The sequence below is a fragment of the Asparagus officinalis genome, chromosome 3 (genome assembly GCF_001876935.1).
Source record: "Asparagus officinalis chromosome 3, Aspof.V1, whole genome shotgun sequence".
Lineage (NCBI taxonomy): Eukaryota > Viridiplantae > Streptophyta > Magnoliopsida > Asparagales > Asparagaceae > Asparagus > Asparagus officinalis.
In genome coordinates this window covers 33,025,838-33,042,333 of record NC_033796.1, presented here as the reverse complement: position 1 = coordinate 33,042,333, position 16,496 = coordinate 33,025,838, and the positions used below count along the sequence as shown (strand labels likewise).

The 16,496-nt window shown below is 36.3% G+C and overlaps 1 long non-coding RNA gene across 1 annotated transcript; it reads left to right on the top strand.

The window, feature by feature from the left end:
• LOC109833687 lies at positions 7,629–12,257 on the top strand. Its single transcript, XR_002245318.1, has 2 exons — positions 7,629–11,748; positions 11,837–12,257. It is a non-coding gene; the product is annotated as an uncharacterized LOC109833687 (long non-coding RNA).

Here is a 16,496-nt window from a genome sequence, read left to right as displayed (position 1 = left end):
AAATCTGGAATAATACAGATATATAATAACAAAAACTGAACAGAAATTTGAAGTACAATAATTTAAAATTTTCAACTCAGCTACTGTGTGTTTCTAAAACGCTGTGCTTAAAGCATTATTTGGTCTACTCCGGTGCAAGGATCCCAAGGCCAAATTGCTTTCAGGAACAGCAGTCTAGTACTCTGGTGTGTACCGACCCAGTACTGTCAAGATCTCCTCGATCTATAAGGCAAAGATCTTCTCGATCTATCAGGCAAAGATCTCCTTGATCTATCAGGCAAAAGATCTCATCGATCTATCAGGCAAAAAATCTCCTCGATCTATCAGGCAAAATTCCTATAAGCACCAATTATTTTACAATCTATATATGTATATATTGATTGTTGTTTTTGGAATAAATTTTCCTTAAGGATTTGAGGTCTATTTATAGCGTTTGGGAAAATACTATGCACTAAATAAAATAATATATTTTACTATACATGTGGGGCCCACGCTCTTATTTTTCTTTAGTGGGGCCACCACTTTATGTTAATTTCAACAAAAAATTGGCAGCCTAGCCTAATTTTAGGTAGCAGCTCATGTGTGGTTTCTTTGATTAAAAAATTAATATCCAACAAGGTGTATCCTCTTAACCAACACTTTTCCTTTCAGCACTGACTAGCAAACTTAATGTGAAGTGAACTGCATATCTGCATTGCTCGTATCTTTTATTTTATTTTATTTAATAATTAGTTTGACTATATTGTTTTTGCTTTAGTTTTTGAGTAGTTATATCTAAATTACAAGAGTTAGCCTACCATTATACTGCAATACACAAAAATACGAAAATGTGAGGTTCTTTAGAAATTGCAATGTGAATGAGAGTAGGGCAACTCATGTAGTTTAGTTGACATTTTCTTTTCATTTTTATTCACAAATGTTATTTCAGCGAGTGGAAACGTATCTTATCTTTTACATAATTGCTGTGCATGTCAGGAAAGGATTGGTTAATGCATTATCTATACATTTCAAATTTTCAATCATCTGAAAGAGCTTTTTTTTGTCATTATTATTGCCTTAGCCTGCTTGCCGCATAACTCCTTATGTTGTTTTTTCACTTTACGGGATTTGCGCATCAGTTTTCGGGATTTGTTTTTTCACTTCACTTTACGGGATTTGTTTATTATCTTATTTTCATGTCCTGTAATCTTCAGCTCGACATGAACCATCACCTGAAAGGAAAAGGTATACTCAAGCTTGCAGAAGAGGATGTGCCTCCAGAGGATATCGTCTACCATAGATTCTACATAAACAAAACAGGATCCTCAAAGAAACCCAAGGTGAAGAAGAAAAAGGCTGCAGAAGATGCTGCTGCTGCTGAAGTGTTGTTATTAGCTGCAAGTGATGGAAGCGACGAGGAGATTGATAACATGCTTGGGTCAGGACATATTTCTTCAGCAGAAGAGGGTGCAAGGGGAATATGACTATGATGATCTCGACCGGAGTAGTCAATGAGGATGATAATGACTTGATTGGAAATGAAAGCGATGCAGAAACATGCGAGCATCGATCTAACGCAAAAGAACTTGGTGACAATAAACGTGATGAAGGTGTTGTTGATGATGATGATGAAGTTATGAAAATAGGCAGCTATGACGGCGAGGATATGGATGAGGATGATGTTATGAGCAGTGGTGGGAATGAAGATGATATATCCAGTAAGACCAAGGGTAAGAAGATGAAGAAATTGGAAGGCAAGACCCGACCATCTCCATGTGCTAGTATGAAAGAGTATGAGCATTTGACGACTGACGACAAGGAATGCAGTAGGAGGAAGAACAAATTACCATAGAAGAAGAAGAGGAAGACCTCCAAAGTCAAGATTATATGCATTCAATGTGCAATTTCTATGGTGGCAGCGGTTGGATGTTTACGAAGAAAACCAAAGGGGTTAAATATAGAAGAGTGGAGATTTGATGTTGCTGGAAGCAGTAGGAAAATGAGCAAACTGTGAAAGCAACTACTAGAAATCCGATGTGCCAATGTATAAGCATCTCCCGCAGTACAAATGAATTTTGTTTTCTGACATTGTATTTACTTTCTATGTCAGCAACGTGAATTCTCCAGCTTATATCAATTTATATGACAGTTTGGTTTTCTGAAGTTTATGTGTACGAAGTATTGACATCTACCTTGAAGTGATTATTACTGTAGGCAATCAGCAATCGAGGGTATTTTCTGCCTTCACCATGTTCGCTACTTTTTTTGTAATTTAATATTGTTTTCTTAATTTCTAAAAGAGAATTGTCTTGACAGTTTCGAATGACCGATCGGAAATTAAGTACACGAAATTCACGATTTCCATGTGACGTAATGAATTTTTTTTTGCAATTTGTGCTTGTTGCGTTTTTTTGTTCGATTCAACTGGATGGAAATTACTCTATGTTCATTAAAATTTATGATTTTAATAGTAGGTTATAATCAATAATTTTTGTCAAATCTCATCATTTCAAATGGCGACTAAACACGCATAGCTCACAATTCGTAATTTTCATGCGCTTATAACTCGCGATTCTTTTTTCAAATGGTGCTCGCTTCAAGTAAATAAAAATTAAGCATCAGTGTACAAAAATATATGATTTTTGTGGGTTATAACCATAATTTTTGTCTAGTTTCATTCATTTCGATTAAATAGAAATTAAGCACGCATGGTTCAGAAGTCATGTTTTTAATAGACTACATAACCAATGAATTTTGCAATTTTTGTTCAATTCAATTGAATGGAAATTAAGTCTGTGTACATCAAATTTATGATTTTCAAAAGACTATAACCTACAGTTTTTTCTTTTGAATTTCATTTATTTTAACCAAATGGTAATTAACTACGCCCATGAAGTTCATGATTTTTATGGATTATAATGCACAATTTTTGAAGTTTATGCACTTTTTGATCTAATAGAAATAGAGTATAGATTCATCAAAAATTACCATTTTCCCAGACTAACCCATGAGTTTTGTCAAATTTTGTTCAATTCGACCAAATAAAAATTGATTATGCATAGTTGAAAATTCATGATTTTTATGGGCTATAACTCACGGCACTCAAAGTTTGCGCTTGTTTCAACCAAATGATGATTAAGTATGCATCGTCCAAAATTCATGATTTTAGGGGCTATATAATCCACAATTTTGTTAATTTTTGTTCTTCTTGACCAAAGGCAATTAAGAAGCATAGTTCAAGATCTATGATTTTCATGGATTTATAACCCATGATGTTCACAATTTGTGCTTGTTTCCACCAAATGAAAATAAACCATGAGTACATAAAAGTTTAAGATTTTCATGGTTATAACCCACGTTTTAGTCAAATTTTGTTCGGTTCGACCAAATGTACATGTAGTTCAAAATTCATAATTTTCATTGGTCTATTACCAATTTTTTTTGCACTTTTGTTCTTTTCAACCAAACAATCATTAACTAGGTGTACATATAGTTTAAAATTCATGATTTTTCATGGCCTATAATTCATAATTTTTATAATTTTTGTTCAATTCAACCGAATGGAGATTAAGTATGCATACATAAAAATTTATGATTTTACTAGGTTATAATTTATGATTTTTATCAAATTTTATTTATTGTAACCAAATAATAATAAATTACGTGTAGTTCAAAATTCATTATTTTGATGTGCTTATAATCGACGAGTTTTGCAAATTATGCATGCTTCCACCAAATAAAAATTAAGTGCTAGTGAACAAAAATTTACGATTTTCAAGAGCTATAATATATTTGTCTATTTTCATTTATTTTGATAAAATAACACCTAAGTACGCATGGTTCAAAATTCGTGCTCTCATGGGCTATGTAACCATTACTTTTGAAAATTTTATTCAATCCAATCAAATTGAAATTAAGCATGTGTAAATCAAAATTTGTGATTTTCAAGCGATATAACCTACAATTTTTGACAAATTTTATTCATTTTGACCAAATAAAAATGTGTGCTCATGATTTTTGAAATCTGTGCTCTTTTGGACCGAATAGAAATTATGTATGTTACATCAAAGTTAGCAATTTTTAACAACTAACTTGTGATTTTTCCCCTTCAAATTTTTGAATTTCATAATTTCAGACAAATGACAACTAATTAGGCTGATAAAATAACACTTAAGTACGCATGGTTCAAAATTCGTGTTCTTGTGGGCTATGTAACCATTAATTTTGCAAATTTTATTCAATCCAATCAAATGGAAATTAAGCCTGTGAAAATTAAAATTTGCTATTTTCAAGCGCTATAACATATGATTTTTGTCAATTTTTTTTCATTTTGACCAAGTAAAAATTTGTGCTCGTTTGGACCGAATAGAAAATAGGCACGTTTACATCAAAGTTAGCAATTTTAAGTTTTTTACCCGAAACCCATACCCATTACCCGACCCGTCCTTCATACGTTCACTAGGTAGAAAATCTCTCATTCTCAAGACACCTAAACCGTAACTCTCTCCAAGTCTCCAAAGTCCGACCTCACCCTGTAGCGGCCGCCACCCGCCAGCCCACTTCGCCCGCTAGTACCAAGTAGTCTCAACGGTTCATCTCCTAACCCTCGGAGAGAACGAATCAATCTCCTTGCGATTCTCCTTCCAATTTCTGGTGTGAACCCTAATCTCTCTATTATTTCTTTTATTTTTCGTCTATTCTCGATCTATTTGAACTTCTGAGCTGAAATTTCGGTGAAAGAGGAAAATAATATTTTTCGTCTATTCTCGATCTATTTGAACTTCTGAGCTGAAATTTCGGTGAAAGAGGAAAATAATTTTGAGGTAATTTAAATTCTCGATCTATTTGAACTTCTGAGCTGAAATTTCGGTGAAAGAGGAAAATAATTTTGAGGTAATTTAAGATTTGTGTTTCTTAGTTTAAACAGATCTGGGATATTTCGTTGTATTTGTTGTAGATCTGATAGAATGTTGTTAGATTTAAGGTTTTAAGTGATGATTTTGTGCAAAATTGTTGTTTTTTTAGTTGAAATATCTTCTTGACCTGATTTAGATCTGCTGAAGGTGTATTGATGTAGTAATTTGATTATGGAGGTCATTGATGCAGTTTCTTCTTGAGTTAAAGGATAATAGAAGGATGAATATAGTATATTATCTAGGTATTTATTTTGTGCTGATGATCTAGGTATTCATCAAGGATGAACGGCATATGATAGATAGCTAACAGTTTTATGTGTTTACTAAAGTTGATTCTCAAGGTTGATCTATTTGTTTGAATTTATGATTTAGATCTTTTTGGATTCTTGGGATTCTTGAGGTATTTCGTTAAATGAATAATCTTGAGGTTGATTTTGGATGATGTTAATTGACTGTACTTATACTATATCAAAAGGTTTCAGATAGAGTTTTCATATTTGTTTCATTTTTACTATATCTAACAATTTGTTATGTGTATTATGTTGATTCAGATAGAGTTTTCATATTTGTTTCATTTTTACTATATCTAACAATTTGTTATGTGTATTATGTTGATTCTTAAGGTTTTAGATCTAGTTGTGGAGTATTGGAATTCTTGTGGGTATTAATTAAATGAATGATTTTGGATGCAGATAACTTTTTAAAATGATCGACCCTCAATGACCAGTTGGTTGTTAAAATGATCGACCCTCAATGAACGCCTCTACTTGTGGGATCTATAAAAGTTAACTTTTTATCGAGATCAGATACAGATAAAATAACAGGAAGATATTTTACAGTGGTAAAAGATCACAATGAAAATTTTTTAGGGTTTCATCGAGGTTGGTCGGATGACAAAAGCAGATGCACCAACCTTCTGATGGATGTAATGGAACTCTGCCACCAGCTCGGAGCCCTCAAGCTGGCTAGTTATCTAGTCAATATCTAAAAAAAAAAGGAGTATTTAGAGGGGAGGTTAGTCCACCCATCTTATAATCAGTGAATTTTTCCATGACCATTTCCTTGAAGAAGTAAATAATAAAATTTTGCAGAAAGCTCTTCATGCAGTGAATGTCCTTGTACCCAACAATCCTGTGGAACATAAATCTCTCCCTCCTGCGCAGCTTCCGTTCGTTGTTCAACGCATCTTTATGGACCTCTATGGGGTTTTCGTTGGTACATTCTAATCTTTAATCTGACAAAGTATAATAGCAACATTATAACATGTATCATTAGACATGTTTTGATCTACCAAATTGTATACCAAGATAGTATCTATTTTCTTCTATAACTTCTCTGAGCACTGTCCCACACAGAACACTTGATATGCTTGAAACGGTTGGTGCTGAAGCTGATGGTGGAGATACTACAGCACGGGCTCTTGCTACAACTTAAGGGGATGATTTAAAAACTGATCGAGATTATAATAAGACGGTTGGAATTTTTACAATTGGAGCATCCTTAAGGGGATGATTTAAAAACTGATCGAGATTATAATAAGACGGTTGGAATTTTTACAATTGGAGCATCTATTACATTGATTGCGTATGCTGTAAAATAATTATAATAAGACGGTTGGAATTTTTACAATTGGAGCATCTATTACATTGATTGCGTATGCTGTAAAATGTGAAACTAAGATAGGTTTTGTCATAGCTGATCTCGTAATAGTTGTCATCGGATTGCTAATTACTATAATTAGGATGGGCCTGGACGCGACAAAGAAGCTTAGTCGAAATGGGACAAGAAACTTCACATTCAGTTACCTCTTCCTTATTTTGTTGTATGTCATAGCAGACGCTGTTTCCTATGGGTATAAGAAAGTTTGAGTGATCTTATGGTTGTGAAGATTTGTTTATCTAGTCCAAAGATTTGGTGATGACTATGTTAGGTGTGTAGTGTAGATACGAGTGTGCGAACCTAAACTAACCAATTTTTGTTTTTGCCTCGTGATTCTCAAAAACTCACATATCATGGGTATACTATGGTGGTTGTTGACGGTTGTCACAGTTTTATTATGGTAATCAATCCATCGCTGTCATATTTTTTCCTGCTATGTAACTATTTGCTGTAAAACTTTAGATTACAGCTCTTTTGTCATGAACAAGTTATGGACTAAAAGTTTTATTTCTTAGTTGAGTGTTTGGCGTGAAGGTTGTTTTGGGAACTAATGAGTCCAAAGTTTATTGTTCCTTGTTCTACATTTGATCCCTCTTGTTTTTGTTTTATTTTTCTCTGAGAAACCATTTGTGCCTTTTCGGTTTGTGGTGGGGATAAAAAATTGCAAGGCCTGAATAGTGAGGGAGCAATTCAGCTACAATGGAAATATGGATGTGCTTCAGGGAAGTCAAAACTTTTATGACAAAAGAGCTGCAATCTAAAGTTTTATAGCAAATAGTTACATAGCAGGAAAAAATGTGGCAACGAGGGATTGATTACCATGATAAAACTGTGGCATCCGTCAACAGCCACCATGATATACCCATGATATGTGAGTTTTTGAAAATCACGAGGCAAAAACAAAAATTGGTTAGTTTAGGTTCGCACACTCGTATCTACACTACACACCTAACATAGCCATCACCAAATCTTTAAATTGGTTAGTTTAGGTTCGCACACTCGTATCTACACTACACACCTAACATAGCCATCACCAAATCTTTGGACTAGATAAACAAATCTTCACAACTCGTATCTACACTACACACCTAACATAGCCATCACCAAATCTTTGGACTAGATAAACAAATCTTCACAACCATAAGATCACTCAAACTTTCTTATACTCATAGGAAACAGCGTTTGCTATAACATACAACAAAATAAGGAAGAGGTAACTGAATGTGAAGTTTTTTGTCCCATTTCGACTAAGCTTCTTTGTCGCAGCCAGGCCCATCCGAATTATAGTAATTAGCAATCCGATGACAACTATTACGAGATCAGTTATGACAAAACCTATCTTAGTTTCACATTTTACAGCATACGCAATCAATGCAATAGATGCTCCAATTGTAAAAATTCCAATCGTCTTATTATAATCTCGATCAGTTTTTAAATCATCATCTAAGTTGTAGCACGAGCTCGTGCTGCAGCATCTCCACCATCAGCTTCAGCACAACCGTTTCAAGCATATCAAGTGTTCTGTGTGGAGCGGTGCTCAGAGAAGTTACAGAAGAAAATAGATACTATCTTGGTATACAATTTGGTAGATCAAAACATGCTTAATGATATATGTTATAATGTTGCTATTATATTTTGTCAGATTAAATGTTAGAATGTACCAGCGAAAACCCCATAGAGGTCCATAAAGATGTGTTGAACAACGAACGGAAGCTACGTAGGAGGGAGAGATTTAAGTTCCACAGGAACTTTGGGTACAAGGACATTCACTGCATGAAGAGCCTTCTGTAAAATTTTATTATTTACTTCTTCAAGAAAATGGCCATGGAAGAATTCACTGATTATAAGATGGGTGGACTAACCTCCCCTCTAAATACTCCTTTTTTTTAGATATTGACTAGATAACTATCCAGCTTAAGGGTTCCGAGCTGGTGGCAGAGTTCCATTACATCCATCAGAAGGTTGGTGTTTCTGCTTTTGTCATCCGACCGACCTCGATGAAACCTTAAAAAGTTTCCATTATGATCTTTTGCCACTGCAAAATATCTTCTTGTTGCTTTATCTGCATCCGATCTCGATAAAAAGTTAACTTTTAGGGTCGATCATTTTAACAACCGATTGGCCAATGTTGAGGAGCCGGCGGGCGACGGAGCCTAAGGAGGTTCTTGTGAATAAATGGCCTGGCATCGCTCTATCGCAGAGAGGATTCGTGGTGGTGTCCGGTTGAAGAGTCGGAGGCGCAAACGAACAAATACTCGCCGCGGAGACGGGGTTCGACGGTGGTGGGGGCGGATGGTAAGAGGGACAACGGTGGTGTTGGGATGGTTGGACGCGCCCCTGTCAAAGCAGCACTCCCGTCGTCACTGCTGTTCGAACACTGGTGACGGTGGCAAACCTCAAGCCAAACCCTAGCTGCTGAACTTAGTTTTCTTATTGAGTTTAAATTGTTATTGCGTTTTCGAAGCCCAAACCAATCAGGTATAAGTTTTTCAACTTAACAGGTTTGACCCGCATTAATTTGAAACTCGAAATTCATTTAGTGCTAGATTTCAAGTTAAACAGATTTGACCTGATATAACTTTAAACTGGAAACCCGAATCATATTATGAATAGGATATTTGATATCGGGTATGACCCTAACCCAAGTTCAAAACAAACTTAATTTCGCAAAACGGGTCTGACTTGAGAACAAAACGCGTACCCGAACTTTGTTAGTTTTTAATTTTATTGTAAAATTATTGAAACCCCTGATCGACCCAAAAAAATTTCTAACCTCCATCGGGTTCTCAAACATGATGTAAATTTAGTTATGGCCCCCTGATTGATCCAAAAATTATTGTGCAGCTCACCAGTTTATTAATTTGCTATAAAAATTATTTTAGCTCCCTGATTCATGCTGAAATTGTTTTAGAGCCCATCTGAGTATTAAGGCTAATTTTTTATTAGTCCCTAACTGTAGCGCAAATTGTTTTAATGTCCATATACATGTATAATTTAGTTTCTTTTATTGATAAGATTATTCAACTCTTATTGAATTGTTAGGATTGATATTGTATCATGTATATTTCTGAAATACTCGTGACATGAATGTGTTGATTTTAAATTGTTTAAATTTAACAATTCATGTGATTAAAGTAATTGCATGGAAAATTACTGTTCGGTCCAGAATATGTTCTAAATTTTTTATTAAATATAAACAATTTAAAACTTGTTAGAAATTGACTGCTTATTGAAATTTTCTATATAAATGAAAACTGCTGGACAATCTTTATTCTCATTTCTCACAATCTTTCTTTAGATTTTACAGGCACCTGGCTTGAGTTTTTTGGGCACTGGCTACTTAATGCAGCTCCATCCTTCTTTGTCCAGGCTTAGGGCAAGCCTTGCAAGGACTAATGTTTTAAGCATGACATTTGCAGAGTCTAGTCTCAACTGTTTATTTTGCAATATGCTATTTAGAAATGAAGATTCTAGCCTTTGCAGTGATTTAAATGTGAAAGTATTTAAAGGCCAAGAGGGTAGATAGACATGCTGTCATAACCAGGATGCGACATGCGGCTACCCACGAATTCTGACATGTAGCAATCAGACAGTGAAAACATGACCCTGAGTGTAGGGTTTATACATTTGACATAGACATGACTTGACAATAGTGTTACCACTAGTGTGATTATATATTGGATTTGAGTCCGCTTTCCAGTGGAAAATTTTAGGCATGAAGAAAGATTTTTAGGTGAATAACAAAGGGATTATTTGCGTTACTTTTGTAATTAACAACAAATATATAAAATGCTTTCAGCAAATAAAAAGCAATTAGTTACAGGTGCGGGCAGATTTGTTAGTAATAGTATGAACTGAACCTTTGAGAATTATCAGGCATGCTTCTTGGAGTATTTTCTACTTTATTCTTTATATACTGTTAAAAGAGAGGTATCAGTTTTTTTAATTATCTTCAGAATATGGATTGCCCACACGAAGGTAGTCTCTATTATGAAGTTCTGTCTTTCTGATAGATATTTTGAAGTACCATTTAGCTTAATTTCAGTTTGACCACTACGGATTTAGAGGACCACCTGAGCTTTGCCAGTTTCCGCTTCCTCTTTTAGGCAGAGTAGGGTTGTAGTTCATTTGTTGAATCGTAATTTGCGGAAACCTTGTTTCAAGTTCTCTCAGCCAACAGATTACCCCGCAGAGAAAAATTTAGTTGTAGGTCATGCTACTACTTGCACATGAACTGCTGGTTTTAGTATGTTGTTGAGTAGATTATACTCTTAACATTAAAAGAAAATAGCGAAGCAGGGTTTGTACCTGACAAAGTCTTCCTTGCTGCTGACTTCAATTTCTCCTTTTTTCGTGTACGTATTTCTTCCTCGATGACATGCTGAAGAGTATCCTGTTAACTGTTATTATTGGGATTTTCCAGAGCCATTCTAAAATCTAAAGTCAACATTTCTCTAAATGGTGTATATGTTTCAGGTTGTAAATACTTCAGAGAAATCAAAGGCCAAAGGAGCAAGAAACGGTGAGCTTGTTGCTGCCAAGGCTCAACAGACATCATTTCAGCTAGTCGATCATGGCCAGCGCCTGCCTGCTACATAACCTGACATTGTGAATACTTCTCAGGCTGGAAATTTTCAAGTCCTCAACGGAGAGAAGAATGACACCTCTACTAATCTCATAGATGGACCACCTGTAACTATGACTAGCAAAGTGGCAACATCAGTTGATAGCGTTCCATCAGTTAACAATTCAATTCCACATTTGAAGTTGATGCCAACCAATGCGAAACTCAAGCTAATGGCGTAGGAGGCGAGAAGAAACCTCCATTTGTCACAAGACATAAACAACTCTTCTTTAATTCCATCCGGAAGCTAGCAGAAGAGAAAAGTGGTGTATTGCATCGTTATTCTGATCGTGAAGTGAGCTCTGCTACATCATCATCTTCATCCGAGCCACCAATACCCAATTCAGTGATCAAATCAGATGAGCAGATACTTGGAGTTTGTGCAGCTTCTGCCTGTGAGGAAAAGAACCTGAAACCTTAGTTGCTGAGAATGACAATGACAATATGCGCAATGAAGAACCTGAAACCTTAGTTGTTTTGGATGAGGAAGAAAAAACATTTGTGGATTCACTTGGATGGAACGAAAATGCTGGGGAGGATGCCTTAACAGCTGAGGAGATTGTCAAGAAGGTAAAATGAAACTCTGTAGGTTTTTTTAATCATACTTATCTGCTTTTCGAGGGGGCTTCTTATTTCTAGCTGAGTTCTTAATTTCCAGAGTCTCAGCAGGATGGCAGTGAGTCTCGGCAGGATGGCAGTGAGTCTCTTCAAGATTGTAGTGAGTCTTGGCGGGATGGCAATCTGGATTGAGTTTGTCCATCTTGGCGCGATGGCGGCAAGTTTTAATTTTTTTTGTTAATTGATGGTGATCGGGTTTGAAAGACAGAGATCTGATTGGAGCGAAGAGGAATCAAAAGCCTAAGATGTTTTCTCAATGTGAAAGATGGTGAGCTATAATTTTTTTCAGCCCTTTTGCTTCCTTCAAGAATGTAAAAAAGAATGCGTGGAATGCAAAATAAGATGATGGATTGATCGGAGTCAAGGAAGGTAGATATAAGTTTTCTAGATATCTGCACAGTATTGGAAATCTTATTGCTTAAATTTTCCTTTGATGAAAAAAAAATGGTATCTTTTGTTTATCGTCGGTTCTTATGCGCTAGTATTTAAAGAGCAGGAAAAAAAAAGTTCGGATTGATCTTTAGTATATACAAGCAGTTGGCGTGAGCTCCAGGCTGTTTTCTGAAATTGAAACCAATTTGTTCATCCTCGTAATTTTTTAGCAAAGTGACGATGTTTTAGTGGAATCAGCTGTAGGATTCACAGAGGAGAGGTCCAAATCTAGTAGAGCTGCAAGAGATAGATGTAGAAATATAAAATGAGTTTTCTGCATGGTCGCGCTATTAATGCTGCTGAAACATTGTAGTGTGAAGAAACATGTTATGGGAGATAGAGTTATATCGCGAGGATCAATACGGTTTAATTTTTTGCTGTTTACTGTTTATGGAAGAAGATTGGATGAATAAATTCCAATAAACAACGCTTAGATGGGAACTAGTTTGTCGACTAATAAGCTGACCGCATAAAACTAAAGAAAAGAAAAGAAAAAAAAAATCTTATGTTCGCATTGCTTTCAGTAGCGTAACTCATCCTGATATACTTACTTTGGATACATAAACATGTACCATATGAAAGTTTCAAGACAAAACTCTCTTAGAAATTGAGAAAACAATAATATTACATTACAAAATATAGTAGCAAATACGGTTAAGCGGATGACCCACGGTTGCTGACTGCATAAGTAATAATCAAGATGTCAAAACATCATACACAAAAAACTTTAAGAAACAAATCTGTTAAATAAATTGATATAGCAGGTGAATTAAAAGTTACAGACAGAAACAAAATTCCATCAACTAATGGCACTCCTCTACCCTCTTCTCCAAATAAATGCTCCCGCAACCTCCACGCTGAAGAGATGCTTATACGCTTGCACATCAAGTCTCTTGCTGTTGCTTCCACAGTTTGCTCATATTCCTAACACCTCCAACACTGTCAAATCTCACTCTTTTATATCTAACTCCTTTGTTTTCCATGTAATATCCAACCGCTGCCACCATAGAAAATTGCACAATGAATGCACACAATTTAGACTTTGTATGTCTTCCTCTTCTTCTTCCTTGGTAATTCAGGCCTCTTCCTACTGCTTTCCTTGTCATCAGTCATGAGATGTTCATACTCTTCAAGACTTGCAGATGGAGATGGCGGCTCTTGCCTTCAAATTTCCTCTTCTTCTTACCCTTGACCTTACTGGGTTTATCATCTTCACTGTCATCACTGCCCACAGGCTCATTCACATCGACATCTTCACCATCATCCCTTTCCAGTATCATGTCAAAACTACCATCATCATCATCAGTAGCAGCAGCCGCAACACCATCATAACTTTCACTGCCACTATGTTCTTTTGCATTAGATTGAGGTTCGCTGGTTTCTGCATCACTTTCATTTCCAAGCAAGTCGTCATCATCCTCATCGACTACTCTGTCAAGATCATCATAATCATATTCCCCTTAACCGTCTTCTTCTAAAGGAATATGTCCTGTCCCAAGCGTGTTATCAATCTCCTCCTCATCGCTCTCATCACTTGCAGCTAATAGCAATTCTGTTGAATCCACAACAACGGACTCAATCCACAACAAGTCTGGACGTTTGGTTGGTATTGGTGTCGGCTCAGTTTTATTGGAAAACTTCACCGAGGTGGAGATTATTGTCAAAACATGCGACTCCCTGATAGCCTCCATATTTGACCAATAATCTCCACCTGGGTGAAGTTTTGACAACGGACTCAATCCACAACAAGTGGGACGTTTGGTTGGTATTGGTGTCGGCTCAGTTTTATTGGAAAACTTCACCGAGATGGAGATTATTGATCAAATATGGAGGCTATCAGGGAGCCACATGTTTTGACAAAATTGAAGAGAGAGGGGAGCTGGTTCAGCCTTGTTTGACAAAGGGGGAGCTGCAGACAACGTGCATGAAAGGGAGAGGGGGATGGAGGCTATAAATCCCCCTCTCCTCTAACTTCATAATCATCCATCAGAGCTTCTGAGTCTACTTGAGATTTAGAAAAGAAGCTTGAGAAAATAGGAGTGATTAAGAGAGTGATTATGGTTTCTTAATTGGGCAATTTTGTGAGAGAGATTGAGAGTAGAGGAAAAATCAAGAGTGATTTGTTTGTGGGATTATTGAGTGAATGTAATCTCTATTTGTACTCTCCCTCTCTATTAGTGAGATATATCCCCTTCTTGCCTCGTGGACGTAGGCATATTGCCGAACCACGTAAATTTGGTGTCTAGCTTACTGTGGTACTTGTTTTGATCTCGTTTGTGATTACGATTCCGCTGCGCACAACAAATTCTTCAGCAGCACCATCATCTTCTGAGGCCTTTTTCTTCTTCGCCTTTGGTTTCTTTGAGGATCCTGTTTTGTTCATGTAGGATCTATGGAAGACGATATCCTCTGGAGGCACATCCTCTTCTGCAAGCTCTAGTATACCTTTTCTTATCAGGTGATGGTTCATGTCGAGCTGAAAATTACATGACATAAAAATGAGATTAGAAACAAATAAACAAGAAAACTGAAAACTAACGCACAGATCCCATAAAGTGAATATAACAACAGAAGAATTTATGCCGCAAGCAGGCTAAGGCAACCAAAAGAAGAAGAAGAAGAAAAAAAAAAAGAACTTCCAGATGACAGAATGTATAGGTAATGAATTCCAACTTCCAAGTTATTAGTACTTAACCAATCCTTTCCTGACATGCAAAGCAATTATGGAAAAAGATAAAATATGTTTGCACTAGCTGAAATAACATTCGTGAATAAAGATTAAAGAAAAATTGTTAACTAAACTACACGATTTGCTCTACTCTTGTACTACGTACAAGACATGAAAATGTGGGGACTACTACATAAACTCGTTCTCATTGCAATCTCCAAAGGACCCCACATCGTGTCTTGCAGCGCAGAAGTAGCATAACCCTTGTAGTCTATCATAACTACTCAAAAACTAAAGCAAAAGCAACACAGTCAAACTAATTATAAACAAAAAAAATTCACAGGCAATGCTGCTATCCAGTTCACTTCACATGAAGACTAACAGTTAGTATGGAAAGGAAAACTGTTGGCTAAGAGGGTACACCTTTCCTGCAGGTGCGACCTGTGATCCACCATGCCATCTACCCTCTGCTTTCTTATTTGGCTTTGGCTTTTACTCCATCAACTTATCAAGGAAAGCATCAAGTGACAGGTCATTCAAAGGATCACCATGGCAAACTATGTTGGCCCCTGAGAGTAGGGTCCGGGCCATTTTTTGCCACAGATGGATGCATGTGCGAAGCTAAAACTGTTAACTCCCACCAACTTGCACGGTCTGCATTGCTGTTAAGGCAGTCAACATATCAACCAGAAAACATAAAAGGATGAGAAATATAAACAACTAGTTATGTTTGGTAAGTGCAGCCTCCGCATTGAATGACGAGACCATATTTCACATCAACAGCATCAATGACTAGTAGATGACATATCATACACCTTTCGAATACCTTATCTTATGTCAGATTTTAATGGAAGCAACTCCAGGTTTAAGTCAATTGTATATTGGTTGGACCATATGCATGCTTGTGATGGCTTCTAAAAAATATTTTGATGTGTGACATGTGAAAATATATTCGACCCGCACATCTCAGGATTATAATTGCCTTAAGATCGTGCATATTTATTGCATAATATATGAATGTAACCTAGCTTATATTTATTGCATAATATAAGAATTGTTTGTAAGCTAGCTTACATGATTTAATTTGGTCCTTACATGTAGCCTTCCATCTCTTCCGTTGTGGTGGTAGGACTTTAGCAGTCTCTTTTCCTTCAGCACCGAACTGTCTGAGTTGATTAGGGTAGGTCAGCGTGCATCACTCGACGATCGTATCGTCTGAGGGGAGCACGGGGTTTCTGGCGATCAGTCTGTGGATTGTTGTTGGTGACTGGCGTCCGAGGCGATTCTTCATAGACGGTGATGGCAGCATTGTTCTTCTTCACTAGTAGAAAATCACGTATTCTAGACGGAATATTCTAGACGGATTTTTTTCCGTCTAGAATGTATTAAACTAGACGGAAAGTTTCCGTCTAGAATATTCCGTCTAGAATAAAACATTCTAGACGGAAAATTCCGTCTAGAATAGTTTCCTAGACGGTTTTTTTATTTTTTATTTTTTTTTAAAATAACCAGGTATTCTAGACGGAAATTTCCGTCTAGAATAATAATTCTAGACGGAAATTTCCGTCTAGAATAACGGGCCATTTTAAAAAAAAATCAA